Source organism: Lygodium microphyllum, chromosome 4 (genome assembly GCF_053477565.2).
Source record: "Lygodium microphyllum isolate KBCC chromosome 4, Lygodium_microphyllum_v1.1.10, whole genome shotgun sequence".
In the NCBI taxonomy this organism is placed as follows: domain Eukaryota; kingdom Viridiplantae; phylum Streptophyta; class Polypodiopsida; order Schizaeales; family Lygodiaceae; genus Lygodium; species Lygodium microphyllum.
Genome location: NC_141138.1, coordinates 171,387,580 through 171,406,996, shown reverse-complemented (window position 1 = coordinate 171,406,996; position 19,417 = coordinate 171,387,580). Strand labels below are relative to the sequence as shown.

At 43.2% G+C, this 19,417-nt stretch overlaps 1 protein-coding gene across 2 annotated transcripts in view; it reads right to left on the bottom strand.

Annotated features, from left to right (window-relative positions):
• Positions 1-19,417, bottom strand: part of PFI (tubulin folding cofactor E / Pfifferling (PFI)) — a 70,932-nt gene that overhangs the window by 29,181 nt on the left and 22,334 nt on the right. The gene's annotated exons all lie outside the window — the stretch shown is intronic.

Genomic DNA, 19,417 nt, shown 5'->3' with positions numbered 1-19,417 from the left:
GTGAGCTACTCAATAGACCAAACTTAAGCTCGTGGCCTAATTTATAACTTAAAGTGCCCTGAGTAAGTTGGGATGAAACTTCCAGCATAGCTCAACCCTAAGTTGCAAACTTTCAATTTAATGAAGGTTTCACATTGCACCTTGTTCATTTTTCCACGTCCTTATACCAGATAGCCTATATACTTGCCTACCAAGTGCTCCGATGTCAAACCTTTCATTGCTAGTACAATGGTCTGTCAGAGTGCAGCGGTATCATATTTTTTATTAAGGGATAATTGATGACTTTATCATTAATCATAAGTGAGCTACTCAATAGACCAAACTTAAGCTCGTGGCCTAATTTATAACTTAAAGTGCCCTGAGTAAGTTGGGATGAAACTTCCAGCATAGCTCAACCCTAAGTTGCAAACTTTCAATTTAATGAAGGTTTCACATTGCACCTTGTTCATTTTTCCACGTCCTTGTACCAGATAGCCTATATACTTGCCTACCAAGTGCTCCGATGTCAAACCTTTCATTGCTAGTACAATGGTCTGTCAGAGTGCAGCGGTGCGGAAGCGTAGGACTGAGAGAGAGAGAACGCAGAGAGAGAAGGGAGAGAAAGAGACAGTGTACACTGAAGATCTGCTGTATAAAGAATGCTGAATACAAAGATATACACGGGCGCAGTGCGCTGGACTGCGTGTCTCCACCTCGACGATGCGACCTGCTGTCCACCTCGAAGTCTGCTGCAGTCTGCACTGTCTGCTGTCTGAAATCTGCGAACAGAGACAGAGATCTGCACGGCACCGGTCTGTAATCTGCGACAGAGAATGATCAGGAGACTGCTGAAAAACGTCAGCAATAAATAGGCGAAAAACTGCCTGGAATGGGGCTCAAAACTGGGGCGCAGCCTGGTAAAAGTGGCTGCAGGCAGTCGGACTGCCACGTGGCAGTCCGACTGCACAGTCCGACTGTGCAGCAGTGCTGCTGGTCCGACTGCTGCAGCTGGACAGGCTATGATCTCTGACACCCCCTCTCAGAGCCTGGACAGGGCAGAAGCCTGAGGGATCTGGAATGTTGCCGAAGTAGAGCCTGAGGAAGCGCCTTCGTAAACAAATCCGCAAGATTATCCTCCGTCTTGCAATACTCCACAGTGATGGTCTCATCCAAAAGCTTTTCTCGGATGAAGTGATACTGGATCTCAATGTGCTTCGTCCGGGCATGAAAAACAGGGTTCCTTGCCAAGGCAATGCAACTCTCATTGTCACATCGCAGCAATGTAGGACGAGTCTAGGGGCACCCAAGCTCCTCCAACAGTCTCCGAAGCCACACAACCTCGCATGTGGTGGAAGACGCGGCCCGATACTCCGCCTCAGTAGACGAAAGGGCTACCGTGGGCTGCTTCTTGCTACTCCAAGAAATAACACCTGCACCCAAAGTAAAACAGTAACCTGTTGTAGACCGCCTCTGATCCACGTCACCGGCCCAATCCGAGTCGCTCCAACCTGCAAGTACAAGATCTGACCCATCTGTCCCTGCGGGGTAATGAATCCCCAAATCAGACGTCCCCCTCAGATACCGAAGTATCCTCTGAGCAGCCTGCCAATGCACCGTCTTAGGTTCACTCATGAACCCTGCCAAGAGCCCAACAGCAAAACATAGATCAACCCTGGTGTTGAGAAGCCAAATCAAAGACCCTATCAACTGTCGATAGCGGGAAGCATCCGCCAAAGGAGAAGCTGTGGGAAGTGGCCTTCCAGTTCGGATCCATAGGAGTAGAGAGGGCCCGACAATCTTCCATCTCAAAAGACACCAAGAGCTCCTGTACATATCTCTGTTGGGAGAGAAAGATCCCCCTCTGAGACTGAAAAATCTCATGTCCTAAAAAGAAATGGAGTAGCCCCAAATCCGTCATCTCGAACGTCCGATGTAAAGCTGACTTTGTCTCCTGGACCTGCTGTGCATCATCACCTGTGACAATCAAATCATCAACATATAATACAAACAGCACACAACCATCCTCGGAAGTGTGAACATACAGCTGCGGATCGGCCTTGGACCGCCGATATTCCAACTGAGTCTGGAGGAACGAATCAATCTTCTCGTTCCAAGCTCACGGGGCCTGCTTGAGACCATACAGGGCCTTCTTCAACCTGTAGACTTTCCCGTCCGAAGAACCAAAGCCAAGAGGCTGCTCAACGTAGATCTCCTCCTTCAAATCACCATTCAGGAAGGCCGACTTCACATCCAGCTGATAAACAGGCCATCTCCTATGGCCAGCCAAAGCAAGAACAGCTCTAATGGTTGCCATACGAGCTGTAGGGGCAAAGGTGTCATGACAGTCAATCCCTGGGCGCTGGGCAAAACCCTTAGCAACAAGGCGAGCCTTGTGTTTATCCAAAGTACCATCACTGAGATATTTGGTCTTGAAGACCCACTTGACTCCAATCACCTTCTTCTTCGGGGGGCGTGGCACAAGTGACCAAGTGCCATTCCTCTCAATAGCCTCCAACTCAGCTTCCATAGCTTTCTTCCATGGGGCGGACTGTAAAGCCTCCTTCACGGAGGTGGGCTCTCGATCCTGCATAACTCGGGACATCAAACAATAATTGGAGCACACAAGCTCCGAAGAATGCGCCAGGTGCCTCCGTGACCGCCGCGGACCATCCTGCGGTCCCCACTCCTCAGGAACCCCCTCGATCCCTGAATCGCGGAGTGTGTCACGAGCTCAGCGAGGAGGACGCTGAACCTCCCCTCGTCGTTCTCCATCAGTAGAAGACTCTGGAATGTCCACCGGTGGTAACTCCTCAGAAGGATACGGTGGAACAGTAGACTCTGTGTCAGAAACAGAATCATAATCAAACGGCACAGGCTCCAGTGGAACTGTAGAAGGAGCCAAACTCTCCCCTGGATCTCCAAGAACGGGATACTCCTCACCCGTTGAAGAAGCCGGAACCTCCACAAACCGCACATCACGGCTAGTATATACATCCCGCTTGACGGGATCATAGAGTCAGTAGCCTTGGGACTGGGAGCTGTAGCCAACAAATACCTGTTTGCGGGAAGCCGCTTCGAATTTGTCACGGTGAGCTTTGGGAATGTGAACATAGGCATCACACCCAAAGACCCGAAAGTAAGAAACATCTGGCTTCGAGCCAAAATACGCCTCAAATGGAGTCATCCCTTCCACGGCCGAAGTAGGAGATCGATTAAGAATGTGGACTGCAGTAGCCACAGCCTCGGCCCACAGAACCTAGGGGGTCTGTCGGTGCTCCATCATGGTGCGCGCCATCTCGATCACACTGCGGTTCTTCCGTTCGAGAATACCATTTTCTTGTGGAGTATTCGTATTGGCAAACTCCTGGTGAATTCCTCTATCTGCACAAAACCGAGCAAATTCATTAGAGACAAATTCACCTCCCTTGTCGGATCGCAAGGTCTTCAACTTCCGGCCTGATCGGTTCTCCTCAAAGAGAAGCCAATCCTTGAAGTGCGAGAAAGCTTCTGATTTTAGTGCCAAAAAGTAGGCCCATGTCATCCTGCTATAGTCATCCACGATCAGCATGAAGTACGAGCTCCCACGCAGGGACTCATTCCTCATAGGGCCACATAGATCCGTAGATACTAACTCCATCGGTGAAGTAGACCGCCGCGAAGCGGTGTGGGGAATGGCATCCCTATGCTGCTTCCCCCTTATGCAGGAGACACATGGCTGCTGGCTCACCACTATATCCGGCAACCCTCGAACAAGCTGTCCCCGTAACGCCTTCCGAAGATAGTCATAGTTCAGGTGACCAAACCTAGCATGCCATAATTCAGACTGTGACTGTGAGGTAAGAAGAAGAGTAGAGAGGGCAGTGGAAGACTTCAGTTTGTAAATGCCGTTCTCCTCATATCCAGATGATAGAACCTTCCTCGATTCACGATCAAGGACTCGCACTGTAGAACTGTCAAACTCCACCAGAAGACCAAGAGAGCAAATCTTATGGACTGAAAGGAGATGGTACCCCAATCCTGGTACATGCAAAACCTCTGAAGTATGGGTGCCACCTCGTCCATCCGGAATAAGCTGCATCTTACCCCGACCTGCAATAGAAACTGAAGAGCTGTCTCCAATGAGAACCTGCCCACGCGAAGGTCGCAGCTGGGCAACACCATCTGATGAAGGAGTCATGTGCCGTGAGGCACCACTATCAATAATCCACTCTCGAGATTGGGAAGCCGCCATCGCAGCATCAGAAGCATTCGGTGAAGCGTCCTCAATGACAACTAGATGTAGAAATGCAGCTGATGAGGGTACAGCCACTGCTCCAGAATCCTTGGTTTCCTTCTTCTTGGTGTCCTTCGAGTCTTTGTCAGGGCAATCCTTCTTCCAATGGCCAGTCTTTCCACAAATATGGCATGTGGAGTCTTTGTCCTTGTCCTTCTTGGACTTGTTATCCCCCTTCTTCTTCTTTTGGTCCTTCCCCTTCTTCTAAGAGGCTTGACCTGTCAACGCCTCCGTCTTGGAAGCATTCTGTCCCTTTAACTGTTCCTCTTGGTCCAAGACCATAGGAACCAACTCCTCCCACCGAAGAGTAGACTCTCGCTCCGAAGCAATAAGGGCAGAGTAAAATGTACCGAATCGTGGCGGCAACTGGGACAAGAGTGTAATCGCCATGTCTTCGGAGGAGATCGGCTTCCCCGCATTCTAAACCTGCATCTGTAGCTGCCTTAGCTTGTTAATGTGTTCCCTTAGCGAAGAAGACTTATTGACGGACAAGGTCCGCATCTGTACCTCCAAAGAAACCCTCTTCATCAGGGTCATCCGATTGTACATTTGATCAAGCTCCAGCCATATCTCACGAGCCACCGTCAAGTCCTCGATGTGAGCGATCACGGCTATAGTGCATGATAGAAAGAGAAAGGATCGAATCCTAGCATTCAGTTTGTCCCAATGAGACTGGGCCCTGGCCAACTCCGCACGAGCATCGGAAGAGAGTTTGGACTCATCTCTTACCGAAGGCCGGTCAATATCTTCCTGTACCAACTCCGCCAAATCATAGGACTCCAGAATGGCCAACATCATAACGCGCCAAATGCGGTAGTTGTCGCCGTCGAGCTTCTGATCTGTAGGAAGAGCCGGTAGGACAGGCACCTTCCGGTCCATAATCGCCTGGAACTCCAAGTCCATCTCTGTAGACATCTTCACCTGCAATGCCTTCTCAAACGCAAAAGCAACCCCCTCTGACTGGGTAAACTCAGCCTGCTAAGGCTCTTCTGCGTCCCGAAGCTTCTTCACCCGCCGGAGGCGATGAAAAAGCAAAACCTGCACTTTTAGGTTGAAAACTCAAACTTTCTCCGCGTCAAACAGCAGCAAATCCACCACCTGTACTCCTTTCCTGTGCGCCCACACTCGTTTCAGCCTTGTTCCAAGGCGCAGCCCTCCTGTCTGCCCTTAAACGCAAAAAAACGCAAATTTGTGTCGCGATGGAAACTCCTCTTCAGGTTGATTCTGCGCTCAGTCAGCCCTCAAACACTGCTCTGATACCATGTCAGAGTGCAGCGGTGCGGAAGCGTAGGACTGAGAGAGAGAGAACACAGAGAGAGAAGGGAGAGAAAGAGACAGTGTACACTGAAGATCTGTTGTATAAAGAATGCTGAATACAAAGATATACACGGGCGCAGTGCGCTGGACTGCGTGTCTCCACCTCGACGATGCGACCTGCTGTCCACCTCGAAGTCTGCTGCAGTCTGCACTGTCTGCTGTCTGAAATCTGCGAACAGAGACAGAGATCTGCACGGCACCGGTCTGTAATCTGCGACAGAGAATGATCGGGAGACTGCTGAAAAACGTCAGCAATAAATAGGCGAAAAACTGCCTGGAATGGGGCTCAAAACTGGGGCGCAGCCTGGTAAAAGTGGCTGCAGGCAGTCGGACTGCCACGTGGCAGTCCGACTGCACAGTCCGACTGTGCAGCAGTGCTGCTGGTCCGACTGCTGCAGCTGGACAGGCTATGATCTCTGACATGGTCACCGTGCCAAGAGCTAGGGATACTAGAATTAGAATTCATTTTAATTAAATCATTAGGTCCATTTGTCATTCTAGTAACATACCAAAAGATTAAAAACTTATATTTAAATAGTGGGACAATTTGCCAAAAATCCTCTAGTTAAAAGAATATTGTGGGCATCCCACTTCATCCTTCATAAATCCTATTGGCCAACATTCATCATCTTGCTATCCACACCCCCCTACATGTCATTGTCAGCCTAAAGAAAGTCTACCCTGGCCAATCCATTCACAACCAACCTACTACTTCACCAACACTACTTCACCACCTAAACAAAGTCTACCCTAGCCATCCTATTCCACCCCACCTCCAGCCTTGTCCTTCACCAGGCTTTCAAGAGGTTTGCCATGCTATTGCCCAACCTCAGCCTACTTCACCTAGCCTTCGAGGGTGCCACCCAACCATTCACCATTATCACCGATTGCCAAAAAGGTTCGCTAGTTGTTGTAACACTTCTAGGACTTTTGTGGACTGTGTTTCGTTGCTGCCATACCCTACATTCATGGCCACCATGATGTCATCACTATTCCTCAATCCTTAATTGTCTATGAAACTGCCATCTTACAGCCAACATACCTGCATTTTTGCTGCCTAGGAGTCTCCTTTAACATTTTGCTGCCTAGATATTGCATTTATCTTCCTCCACTATTATGCTTGGACATCATCATCACTGATGGACTGTTGCTGCTACATTTTGGGATACATCACAAATACAATACATTGTCAAAGCTATTCATGGAGTCTTCAACATCACTCTCAACTCACATCATTCCCTAACCTTGAGATATGAAGGTTTCAAACCCCACATTGTACCATTATATCATATTCATTCGTTCTCATTGAGCATTCTTATAACTTGCACTAGGTCCCTTAGGATATGTTAGGCTGGTATATCCTCTAAGTAGTCTAGCATTTTCAACTACTCTCAACTCCTTACACTAATCAAGTCACGTCCATAGGTTCATTCTCTTCCGCTACACGCACACACTCATTCACTATATTATCTTCTATTGCATTCTACTCTTACTTTACCTTAGGTTTGTTTTCTAAGCTTTAACACCAAACCATCTCAATGTCAAGCACTAGGATGCAAGTTTTTATCCCTTCAATACTTACATGTTGGGCTTGTATTTCAGCTAAGGACTATGTTCTAACACTTCAAGCTTGCACAAGCCCTAACTAGGCTAAAGGCATGCTTTATGGGCCATTCTACGCTAGATTCATGTTCTTTCTCCCCTGTTGTAGGCTGCCACCCTACCCTTGGTGTTGTGACCCTTATCATTAGTGGTTCCACCCCTGCTTCCAACCTATTGCTCTTGCTATCTTGCTGCTACCAACTTGTCTTTTGGATCCTCCCTGCTACTGCCAACCTCCAAAGCACTCCAACCATCTATATTTTGGTTATAAGCACTCTCCTTCACATCTGTACCTATGTCACGGGGACGTGAAATTTTTGAGATGCTTTAATCTTGCTAGTAACATTTGCTTAAATTTATAATCAAATGTCAAATGTGCAAGGTTGTAGTGCGCATGTGTTGCACATGGCAGTTATTTCATGGTAACAAGCCAAAGGATGCAGAGGGTGTCAAATAAAAAAGTTGTGACGAGTTATACCAACTAGGCTCTGCTTGTCAATTAGTGTCAATTTTGACCCTAGGCCAATTGTTTGGTCATTAAGTGTCACAAGTGACACTAGGGACTAAGCATTGACTAATTAATTAATGCCAATCTAAGGGTCAACAAAGGTTGGAGATGACTCCAAGTTGCAAATGGCCTAGCCAATTTATTTATGGATGGGCACATTTAATTTTGGGCAAGGTTAGAAGGGCTGAAATCAATTTTCAGAATTAATTAATTCTGAAAATTAATTTTACGGTTGGACAATGCTGAAAAATGGGTTTAGTAGGCTGCCACTTAGCACAAATACCCATGCAGTTGAGAAAAACGTTTTTGGGGCTAGTGGAGAACCATTCAATCTATTCAACCTGTGAGAGAGAGAGAAAGGAGTAGCTACTGGTCTGATTTCCTATCATTGGAGGACCTTTTGAGGCAGTCAACAGCAAGAGATGACCATTAAGGAGCAGAGGACAGCAATTCCAGCCCTCCCCAGTGCAAGCAATAACAGCCAAGGGCTAGGAACAGCATTTGATGCCCTCCCTAGCTGACAGAATCTAGGGCAAGGATGTTCCAAGTAAACAATAGAATCCAGTTTTTGGGATCTCCCGCGTGGGAAACCAGGGTATTCTCTCTCTCCAACATCCTTTCAACTCCTCCAAGAAGATATCAGCATTTCTCAATCATTCTTAGCAGTTCTCAGCCAAATTTGGTGGACAATAGGGAGAATTCTGTTGTAAACCCTCAATTTCTAAAAAACTAAGGGTTTAGCAACCACTTTAGGACCTGTGCCATCGCTCAAGGCCATCATACACTAAAATCCGCACCTGAAATTCAAGGAATTGTCTAGGATTTCGGATGCCAGCTCATCCATTGTGAATTTGGGGTAGAATTTGGCCAGTTGGGGTTCCATTACAGCAAGACCTTGGTGAAAATCATGGGGCAATTAAATTATTTGATGTTTGTTTGTATAGCAAGACGCTTTTGCATTAGCAAGGAGATTATGGAATCTCAATCCATTCGCAATTAAAGTTAAAGAAATACCGAAAAGGGCACCAATTTTGGGGCAAACAAGATGTCTACTATCCAAGATTGCTAAGGTAAAGTGTGCATTTCAATTTATGTTCATTTATTGATTGTTATAATTAAGTATTACCAACCTATCTGAGAAGAAGACTGGTTTCATGGTTCCATACATCATCCCGAGCATTAAATGCGAGCTAATGTTGCAGAAATTTTACAATTTCTGTAAAAGCCCCAAAATTTCGGGGTCCCACAGTGCACAATTTTGAAGAAATTGCCTCATCCAAGCAAAAATTTCACTTGCATTTGAGAATCCCCAAAAAATTCTGAGGCCTGTGCACTCAATGTCTGCAATTTATGGTCCAGAGATCATTGCAATATGTGTCAGTCACCAAATTTGGAAAAAGCCCCAAATTTTAAGACACAGATTTGCACAGATTTGAGCTCTGTGCTTATAGGTGTGAACACCTAGTAGAAGGGGAAAAATAAGGTGAGGAAAAATTAAAAGAAAAAAGTGCCATTGACCTTCTGCCCACCATTCGTGAAGCCCCGTGCAGCCCGCCCGTCGTGTCGCACGCCTTCAGTCATGTCGCGCAGGTCACCCCATTACCCAGTCTCGTCCAGTCGCCTCATCACGATGTCTCGTCCAATCGAGCAGGTCGCCTCCTCACAAAGTCCTGTCCAGTCAAGCAGGTCGCCCCATCACACAGTCCCGTCAATCGTCAGTCTACAACTGACGTCCGTTACACCTACACACCACAAGTCGCTTGGCCTGACTGTTGTCACCTGGCACTTTCGGCCTGCACCCGATTGTTGACGCTTGGCACTTTAGTTCATCCAACCAATCACCCGACCAGTCAGTGCTCGTCTACTCCTCAACAGCCTGACAGACCGATTGCCTACTTGCGTGAGTCGTTGGCTTTGATACCAATTTGCTGAGTCAAAGCGGAAGCAGATCGAGAAAGAGAACTAAGAGCAGGCACACTAATCGAGGAGTTTAAGGACTCAGAGCTAAAGAGTGTTTGACAGTGATTGAGTGAGAGTGAGTCCTCGAATGGGTGTGTACCAGTGTGGTACATGCACAAAGAATGAAAGAATATATTTATACTTGGGGTACGGTACACTTACACCCATTAGGATGGGTTCACATGTGTAAAGTAATATATACACGGGAGAGCGCGTAAAGGGGCTTTACACCCAACACTATTTGGCTTGGTCATTTGATCAAGGATTTGGGTCTTTCTTCACATACTCAAGTGCTTGGATATGATAGCCAAAGTGTAGTATGTCTGGCCAAGAATGCCATATTCCATGCACGTACCAAACACATAGATGTTCAATATCACTTTATTCGATAGGTCTTGGATGATGGTCTTGTCACATTGACTAAGATCAAAACCCAAGATAACCTTGCAGATGTTCTCACTAAGAGTCTTACAAAGACTCAACATGAGCATTGCATCCGATTAGTGGGAGTTGGTTAGCTTAAAGGTACCACTTCAAGCCTTTAAGTGGAAGGTTGTTGGGCTTAAAGTCCCTTCATCTCTATGTAAAGTTATACAGGTGTGAACACACCCTTTCCCTTCACTTTCTTTTGCAGTAAGAGGACTAGAGAGCAAAAAGATCAAAAACTGGGTCTTATTAGACCCTTCTCCAAGAACTCATTCACTTGCTTTATAATCTCCTCTTGTTGTGTTGGACTCACACGATAGAGTGGCCTATTTGGAGGTGAGCTCCCAGGAATGAGATCAATGTGATGATCTTCTGGCGCCTCTGGTGGTAACTTGTCAAGTAAAGTATCTGCAAAACAATCTTTATATTCCTTTAAGAAACTCATTCGCTCCTCATTCATATCAGAGATGGACTCTTCAATTCTAGACTCTTTGTTAGAATCTTTGACAAAAATCAAGTATGAGGAAATAGTCATTTTCTTTGCTTTACAAATTTATACATGGAATAAGATGGAAATAGAGTTTCCTTCCACTCCCACATCAAAAGATACATTTTTACTCTTGAAAGGAAATCTAAATTTATTTTGATTCCAATCAATGGTTAGATCTATTCTTTTATACCAAGGTATTCCTAATACATCATCACAAAACCCAAGATCTCCCATGACAAAACTCTCATGATCTACATAAACTCCTATCTCAATTCATAGTTCCCCAAAAATGGGAGTAACTTCAAACTCCATTCCTTGAAAAGCAACACCTGACATTTCTAGTATTCCAAACCTCTCCTTTGGTAAATGTAGAGCTTCAACAATCCCAGGATGGATACAATGATATATAACCCTTGTATCAAAATGAATGAGAACAGGTTGATTAGTGATCATATCCCAAGCCATAAAAAGCTTCCTTTTCTCTGACAGAGTTTCATCCTGTTGCAAGGATTCCTTAAGTGCAACATTTGCTTGAGGTGTCTTTTGGGGCTAGTTTTTCCTCTTTGCCTCATTAGGACATTGACCAACCATGTGTCCTTTTTCACCACAAGAGAAACATCATCCTTCTCTTATTGTAATTGCTGATATGTTAGCTTCTTTTTGGATAGCAAAGGTGGTATACCTCCATCCTTATGCTTTGGTTCTTGTTTATCTAACTTCTTTTGGTCACACATCTTGGTCTTCTTTCTTTGTGGTTCTTCTTTTAAGGCTTTTCCAAGCATCCATGGCATATGTGGTCCTTCAACTTCTAGGGTTGTATCTTGGTCTTCTCATCTCCATATTGGATGAAACTTCATTAAGAGATTTAAATTTAAGAGAAATAGCTACAAACCTATTGATATATGTTTCAACATTGTCTCCATGGCTTTGCTTCAACTCATCCCATTCTTGTTACACATCGGCTTCAAAGAATGAAGGCAAAAACTTCTTGTTGAACATCTCCTTAAACTCTTCCCAAGGCTTCGATTCCTTTTTCTCTTGAACAACTTTGAGCCATTGATTCAAAGCGGCATCTTTTAGGTACATTTTTACCATCCTAATCTTTGATTTTTCTATATAATCTTCACCATTGTTGGGTGTAAAGTGCCTTCAGGTGTAAACTCCCGCGTGTATAAACTTACAGGTGGCTGATATATATTTAGTCTCTGTAATACTCAGTGCTACAATTTTCTGCAACCTTGAACACCAAGAAATAGCTCCACTAGCCAAAGTAAATATATACCCACTGGTAGACTTTCTAGTGTCAAGATCTCCTGCCATGTCCGAATCACAAAACCCCTACAGCTCTAGTGTACCCTTTCCATAGCATATACATTTATCTTGTGTACCTTTTAAGTATCTAAAGATACATTTCACAGCTTCCCAATGTGGTTTTGCCACGGTTAGACATGAATCTATTAACAGCTCCCACTGCATGGGCAATGTCTAAACAAATTGCAACCCTGGCATACATCACAGAACCACAAGCTGATACATAAGGTATGCCTTTCATCACAGTAGCAATTGCATCATCTTTTGGGCAATCAGCTTTGCTAAGCTTTGTATATGGTGGTAAAGGTACACCAAGAGACTTAGCATCAGCCATATTAAATCTATCAAGTACTTTACTGATGTACTTGTCTTGTGAGAGAGGCAACAAGTGTTGTCCTCTATCTCTTTTAATATGCATGGCCAAAATGTGTTCAGCTGGTCCCAAATCTTTCATTGAGAAGGCTAAACTCAGCTGCCTTTTAAGTGTATGTAAAGTACTCTTATGCTTTCCAGCAATCAACATGTCATCCACATATAAAACCAACACAACAAGGCTTCCATCATCAGCCTTTTTAGTGTATAAGCAGTGACCTGCATGACTACATTTGAATCCACGGCTGAGCATAAAGGTATCAAATTTTTTATACCATTGTCTAGGAGCTTGTTTCAGCCCATATAAGCTGCGTTTCAGCTTACAGACTAAATGCTCTTTCCCTAGAATAACAAAACCTTCGACTTGTTTCACGTACAACTCTTCATCCAGGTCATCATGAAGAAAAACAGTCTTCACATCCATCTGATCCAACTCTAAATCCAAAAATGTAGTGAGAGCAAACAAAACACGGAGCATAGTCATCTTCACCACCGGAGAAAACCTCTTGGAAGTCTATGCCTTCCTACTATGTATAGCCCTTAGCAACCAGACGTGCCTTGTATTTGGGCTTCCTATCAATACATTTCACCTTATAAACCCATTTGTGGGCAAAAGTACAAGCTGCCACGTGTTGTTCGCATATAGAGATTTCATCTCTTCCTGCATAGCAAGCTCCCACTTTTTTTTGTTTTCACATGATTGCACCTCTTTAAATGTCAAAGGCTCACCTTCACCAGTCAATAAAATGCAATCCAAAGATGGCTGAAACCTCTGTGGCTGCCTTCTCACCCGTGTAGACCTTCTTACCCAATGATCCGTGTTGATAGGCAATTGGCCTACATCCTCAGGTATGGGTACACTATCAATTGGTGGCTGATTTCCAGCATTTTCTTGTTGCTGTAACCTGTTTTCAGCATGTTCTTCTTGCTGTCCTATTCCATCATGTGCATCAATTTGTTGTCCATTGTCTTCTGGCTGTAGCACAATAGGTTGCTGCTCATTTTCAGCATCAAAAGGGACAGTATCTTCAGCTAATGGTTGCTGAATGACTGGCTGTTTATACTGAAACTTGACCTTCTTTTTTGTCAAGGTCACTATCTGTAGTATTTTTCAGCAACTTTGCCTCATTGAATACTATGTCTCGGCTGCGTACTATCTTCCTATCCTGAGGAAGCCAAACTCTATATCTCATCTCTCCCTCATCTCCATATCCCATGAAGATGCCCTTGATGGATTTCATGTCTAGCTTAGTCCTCTGATTTACAGGAATATGCACAAAAGCATCACAACCAAAGACACACAATGGTCATATAAAGCAGGTTTGTCAGACCAAACCTCTTCAGGAATGCCATTTTTCAACACACAATTGGGAGAGCGATTGCACACATGAACTGCAGTTTTAAGAGCCTCTTCCCAAAACTGTTGTGGGAGATTAGCTGTGGACAACATACATCTGACTCTCTCACAAAGTGTGCAATTATATCTTTCAGCCACGCCATTTGATGCAAGGTTGTAAGGGGTTGTCAGCTCCCTCTTAATGCCATGCATCTCACAAAATCTTTTAAACTCATTAGAGATATACTCCCCCCCATTATCCGTTCTTATAGCTTTTAACTTAAGCCCTTTCTATGTGGTAACAAAGGCATGAAACCTTTTAAAAGCATCAAACACTTCATTTTTGCTCTTTAGTACATATACCCATGACTTTCTACTAAAATCATCAATAAAAGTGACAAAGTATCGTGCACCCCCATGTGAATTAACAGACATAGTGCACACATCTGAATGTACTAAGTCAAAAACATTGGACTTCTTAACAACACCAAAGTAATAAGGAGACTTTACATGTTTTTCATATATGCAATCATTACAAAAGTCAAGTCCAAAGCCTTTTACATTAAATCTCCCTGAAGAGGAGAAAACTTGAAGGCCTTTCTAGCTCATATGACGAAGTCTTCTGTTCCAAAGTTCCATCTGTGAATGGACTTCAGCCACAGCCAAAAACTTGCCAGGTAATGCTTTACAATGCACTAGTACAAAGTCCCCTTTTTGCTGCCTTTAACAATCAGCATAGAGCCCCTGTGGACCTTCCAAGATCCACCACCAAAGGTAGTAAAATACCCTCTTGCATCAAGCTGCTCAACTGATACTAGACTTTTCTTTATGCCAAATACATATCTGACATCATGCAAAATCAGCTCTTGACCATTTTTAAGGGCCAAGTGAATGATACCTACACCCTCTATTTCACATGCATAATTGTTGCCCAAGTAAATCTTACCTAGACAACCTGAAGTGTATTCAGAAAATGACTCCAAAGAGGGAGTGACATGAAAAGAGGCATCGTTGTCCACTATCCATGACAAAGACAGCCCATCATGGGCTAAAAGTAAGGCATCAATCACCTCCTTTTTAGTGATGTGCATATCCATGACAAAGACAGCCCATCATGGGCTGAAAGTAAGGCATAAATCACCTCCTTTTTAGTGATGTGCATATCACCTGCTGTTGCCATAATATCTGCATCATTACATGAGGCTGCAACAAGTATCTCTCCAATGTCAAAGAGTTCTTCAATAACCACACTAGATGCAACATTTGCTTTTGCAACTTCTTTTGAGGGGAAGCTGTCATCATCTTTCTTGTCATCCTTCTTTTTCTTTCCTTGCTGTTTCTTTCTTTCTTGCTTCTTCTTGTAGTAGCAACAATCGAGCTTTTTATGCCTTTTACATCCACATTGATAGTAAGTGACATCCTATTGTTTGCCCTTGCTTTTACTCCTGCTTTTGCCTTTATTTCTTGCATTACCCCTCTTTTCTAACCTGCCTCTCAAAAGATAAGATGAACCACTACTTTCTCCACTGGACTTTCTTCTAATCTCCTCATTGAGAATTGAGCCCCTAATACCATCGAAGGTTAAAGCAGGATTGTTGCTCAATGAAACAACCAAAGACTCCTAGCTATCAGGCAAAGTCATCAACAAGAAAATGGCCTTTAATTTATCATTGCAGGGCTGCAAACCAAAGTCATGTAATTGGCTCAAAATCCCAGTGAAAGCACTCAAATGCTCCGATGCGAGCTTAGACTCATCCAACTCCATGTTTACAAGCTTGTAGATAAGGTGAACTTGATTTACTAGAGTTGTATTTTCATAAGTGTCCATCAACTTTTTCCATATGGCATAAGCCGTATCAAGACGCTTAATGTCTGTAAATACATCATCAGATATAGCCAACTTAACGTATGCAATGGCCGTCTTTTTGAGTCTAGCCCAATCCTCATCAGTCATAGATGTAGGCTTGACTTCCAAAAGAGCATCATCACAATCTTTTCGAAACAAAATGCCTTGCATTCTGTCCTTCCACAAGTCAAAATCGGGTGCTATCAAATCTCTTGATTTCAAGAAGGGATTTAGTGTCACTGCTACTTGAAGCATTTGCAGCCATTTTTCAGCAATATACCCAAGAAAAATACTGCAATTTATAACAGCAAACAATGAGCTGAATGTTTGGTCAATATCAGCCCAAATTTTCAGATAATGAGTGCAAGGTTTAGTCCCAGTACATGTACAGCAGTGGGACTGATGACACTCAACAATGTAACTGAAATTTTAGCATATACTCAAAGCATGCATGACTGCCAAGTGACTCCCACTTCAGCAATATCACCAAAAGTACATTTGCAACAATCCCAGATCTACAAATGATCACTAAGACTGCTGCAAAATGACTGTTCGACAATACATTAACTCAATGGAAGCTGCCAAACGTATGTACTGCTGTGTGTGTGACCAAGTACTTCTGATACACAAAAGAAGACAAGATTCTCTGCAATTTGCTCTGCAATTTCTTCAATGTTTCATAAGTGGGAATGAATCTCACTGCTCACAGCACCAAGATTGCATCAGCAGTGTTCCCAATGTACATTTCAAACATCATTTTTACCAAAATTCTAAAATTTCAGCAAAACCCCCAAAATTTTATTGGCAAATCTAAACCGATTGCATCAGCACATCATCCCAAGCATCAAGTGCAGTCAAATGTTGCAGAAATTTCACGAATTCTGCAAAAGCCCCAAATTTCGGGGTCCAAGAGTGCACAAATTTCCAAGAAATTGGCTCAATCAAAGCAAAAATTTCACTTCAATCTGAAAATTTCCAAAATCTCCAAGACCTGTGCACTCGATGTTTGTAATTTGTGGATTAAGAATCACTGAAATATGTATCAGGCACCAAATTTGGGAAAAGCCCCAAATTTTATGGAGCAAATTGGCACAGATTTGTGCTCTATGCTTGCTCGCACGAACACCCGCATGAGGGAAAATAAGTCAAACTGAAAAAATTCTGCTTTTTCTTTTTAAAGATATTGGGGCTGTTGACCTGCCCGTCGTCCGTGCACCCACATCGCATGACAGCATGTCGGCTCGTGCAACACCCTGTCGCCCGTCACGCAGCAGTCCCGTCACATAGCCCCTCGTGAAGTCTCCAATTACCCATCGCGCAGCAGTCAATCACTTGGCCAGTTACGCCTAGCGCCCGTCACGCTGGACCCTGTCGACTGCTTGCTCCCTCGTGTGATGTCGACTAGTTGCCCGCTCCTCAACAGCCCACCAAACTGTTACGCCTGATCACAATGGTGAGGACTACACTGTTAGCTGGCGTGAGCCATCAGCTCTGATAAATACCAGTTTGTTGCACTTGAGTGCTGACCAGAATGCGAGCTCAAAGTGAGCAGAGACAGAGCGCATTCTGGTCAGCACTCAAGTGCAACCAGCATCAAATTGTCTAGTAAAAGACGCAACTTTTTGAGAACCTCTCTTACCATAGAAAACGTCAAACTTAACACTATTCTCTCCCGGTTTAAAGTCTCTTTTAGCATTGTTTTCCTTTGCTAATAGCATTTTGGAGATTTCAGTAACCATGGAAATAGCCAGTTCTTTGACTTTCTCCTTGCTCTCCATGGAAAGATTCTTAGCACAAGAGGAAGCAGCTTATATATTATGAGACTTTGAAGTCGCCACTTAGGTGGATACTCGAATGATAGATGATGTATTACCCTAGATAGACTTAGCTGCATCAATAACATTGATACCTATCATATTGAGATAGGCCTTCTCGCGACCGTAATACAGTCTATCTCAAGAGCCTTCTTGATAAGAAAATCTTCAAAGACCTTCGCTTCAACCCATACTTTAGCTTTTCTATCCATCAAAGCTTGAATTTCTGGATCGGCTTCTAGCTCCTTGTATCTTTGTGTCTTCTCATAATCAAAGAAGCAGACAGGTACAAAGTCTCAAGAGACTTCCGGTTGTTCACCAAAATTCTCATCTTCACTTCTTGAGATGGTGAGAAAGTTGGGCCCAAAGATCTTGTCACCCTAGAAAAGTTCTTGCAAAGAAGAAGTCCTTGCTCTGATACCAATCTTAATGTAGGGAAGAACATGAGAATGACAATTCTTTAAACTAACCAACTCAATCAGTTTTCACCATGAAAATTAGGAGAGAGAGAGAGAGAGAGAGAGAGAGAGAGTCAACACCATGTTGAGAGAAGAACTGGCCTCTCCCCTTTTACAGGAATTTATTGAAACAAACCACGAGCACTAAGTGCCTAAACCATATACAAAAGAGCTAATTTGCTGTAATTCTAAAAATTAGAGTTTTTGAAACCCTAATTTCTACAAACTTCAAACAACAAGCTAGTTTTCTTTTTTATTGCTTGGATTAGGTCACAAGCTAAATAAAAAGTGCTTCTTGGATGGAAGATAGATAGGAGAGTGCAACACATATAACTAAAATTTCAACATGAGAGCTTATTCCAAATGAAAAGAGAGACCTCCAATATATAGATGTGAGGCTTGGATGCTCAAAAGTAAAAAGTAGAGATTACAAATGATAAGTGTAAAAACATTGTCTCTCCAAAATGACGCATGTCCTATTCTAGATGCCATGTGTTACTTTTGTAGAGAAATAAGCTTCTAAATCTTCTACTCTAAAAATCTCTTATATGGTTAAGAATTTGAGATAGCTATTAAAGACAAAATTGTTCCTTGTGAAATTTCAGAGCCTTTGAAGTGAGCAAAATTTCCATTTAAGCAACTTCAAAAAATAGTAACCTCCTAAATTTTAGGAGCTGCCAAATTTAGATTCTGGAGAGCTTCATTATATAGGTTCACCAGTTCATGCTTTGTTACTTTGAACAGGAGCATCTGGTTTCACTTTCTGTAACTACTCATTATATGTGTTTTTGGTCAATCTAACTATCTAAGTGTAAAAGTCTTAGTCATTCTGAGCTTTCTCGCTAATCTAACCGTCCGACTAGACTTTTCATTTCTCTTGGGCATCTCATCAATGACATCCCTAGTATAATTATAGGGCATTTTGAGCATTCTAAGCATTGACCACCATTGAATAGAAAAATGAATATTTAATCATATTTTGAAACACTCACATAATACAAATCGTGTTTCAAAGTACATAAGCATCAAATTAATTTGCATCATTAAGCCAATATGTCTTGGTAGTATTTTATATACAAAAGGTTGGTTACAAAACAACAATCAATGTTTGGGTTCTCCCACGTGGAAAATCAAGGAATTCTCTCTCTCCAACGTTCTTTCATCTTCTCCCAGAAGATCTCAACACTTCTCAACCATTCTCAGCAAATCTCAGCTAGATTTGGTGTACAACAAAAAAAGTTCTATTACAATCCCTAAATTTCTATAGAAATTAAGATTTAGCAATCACCTTGGGATATGCGGCATCAATCAATGGCATTGTACATTGAAATTAGCACCCGATATTTAAGGAATTATCAAGGATTTCAAATGCCAACTCATCCATCGTGATTTAAGAACAGTATTTGGCCAGTTGGGGTTCCATTAGAGCAAGTCCTGGGTGAAAATCAAGGGGCAATTGGCGCAAATTGTTTGCTATTTGTTTGTACAACAAGGGGCTTTTTGACCAATCAAGAAGATTGTGGAATCTCAACTTATACTCAATCCATTAGCAATTAAAGTTAAAGAAATACCGAAAGGGGCATCAATTTTGGGACCAATAGGGTGTCTATTGTCCAAGATTATTAAGAAGTGTGCATTTCAGTTTATGCTCATTTATTGATTGTGGTGATTAAGTGCTTAATCATGTATTACCACCCTATCCGAGAAGGAAGGCTGGTTTCAACCT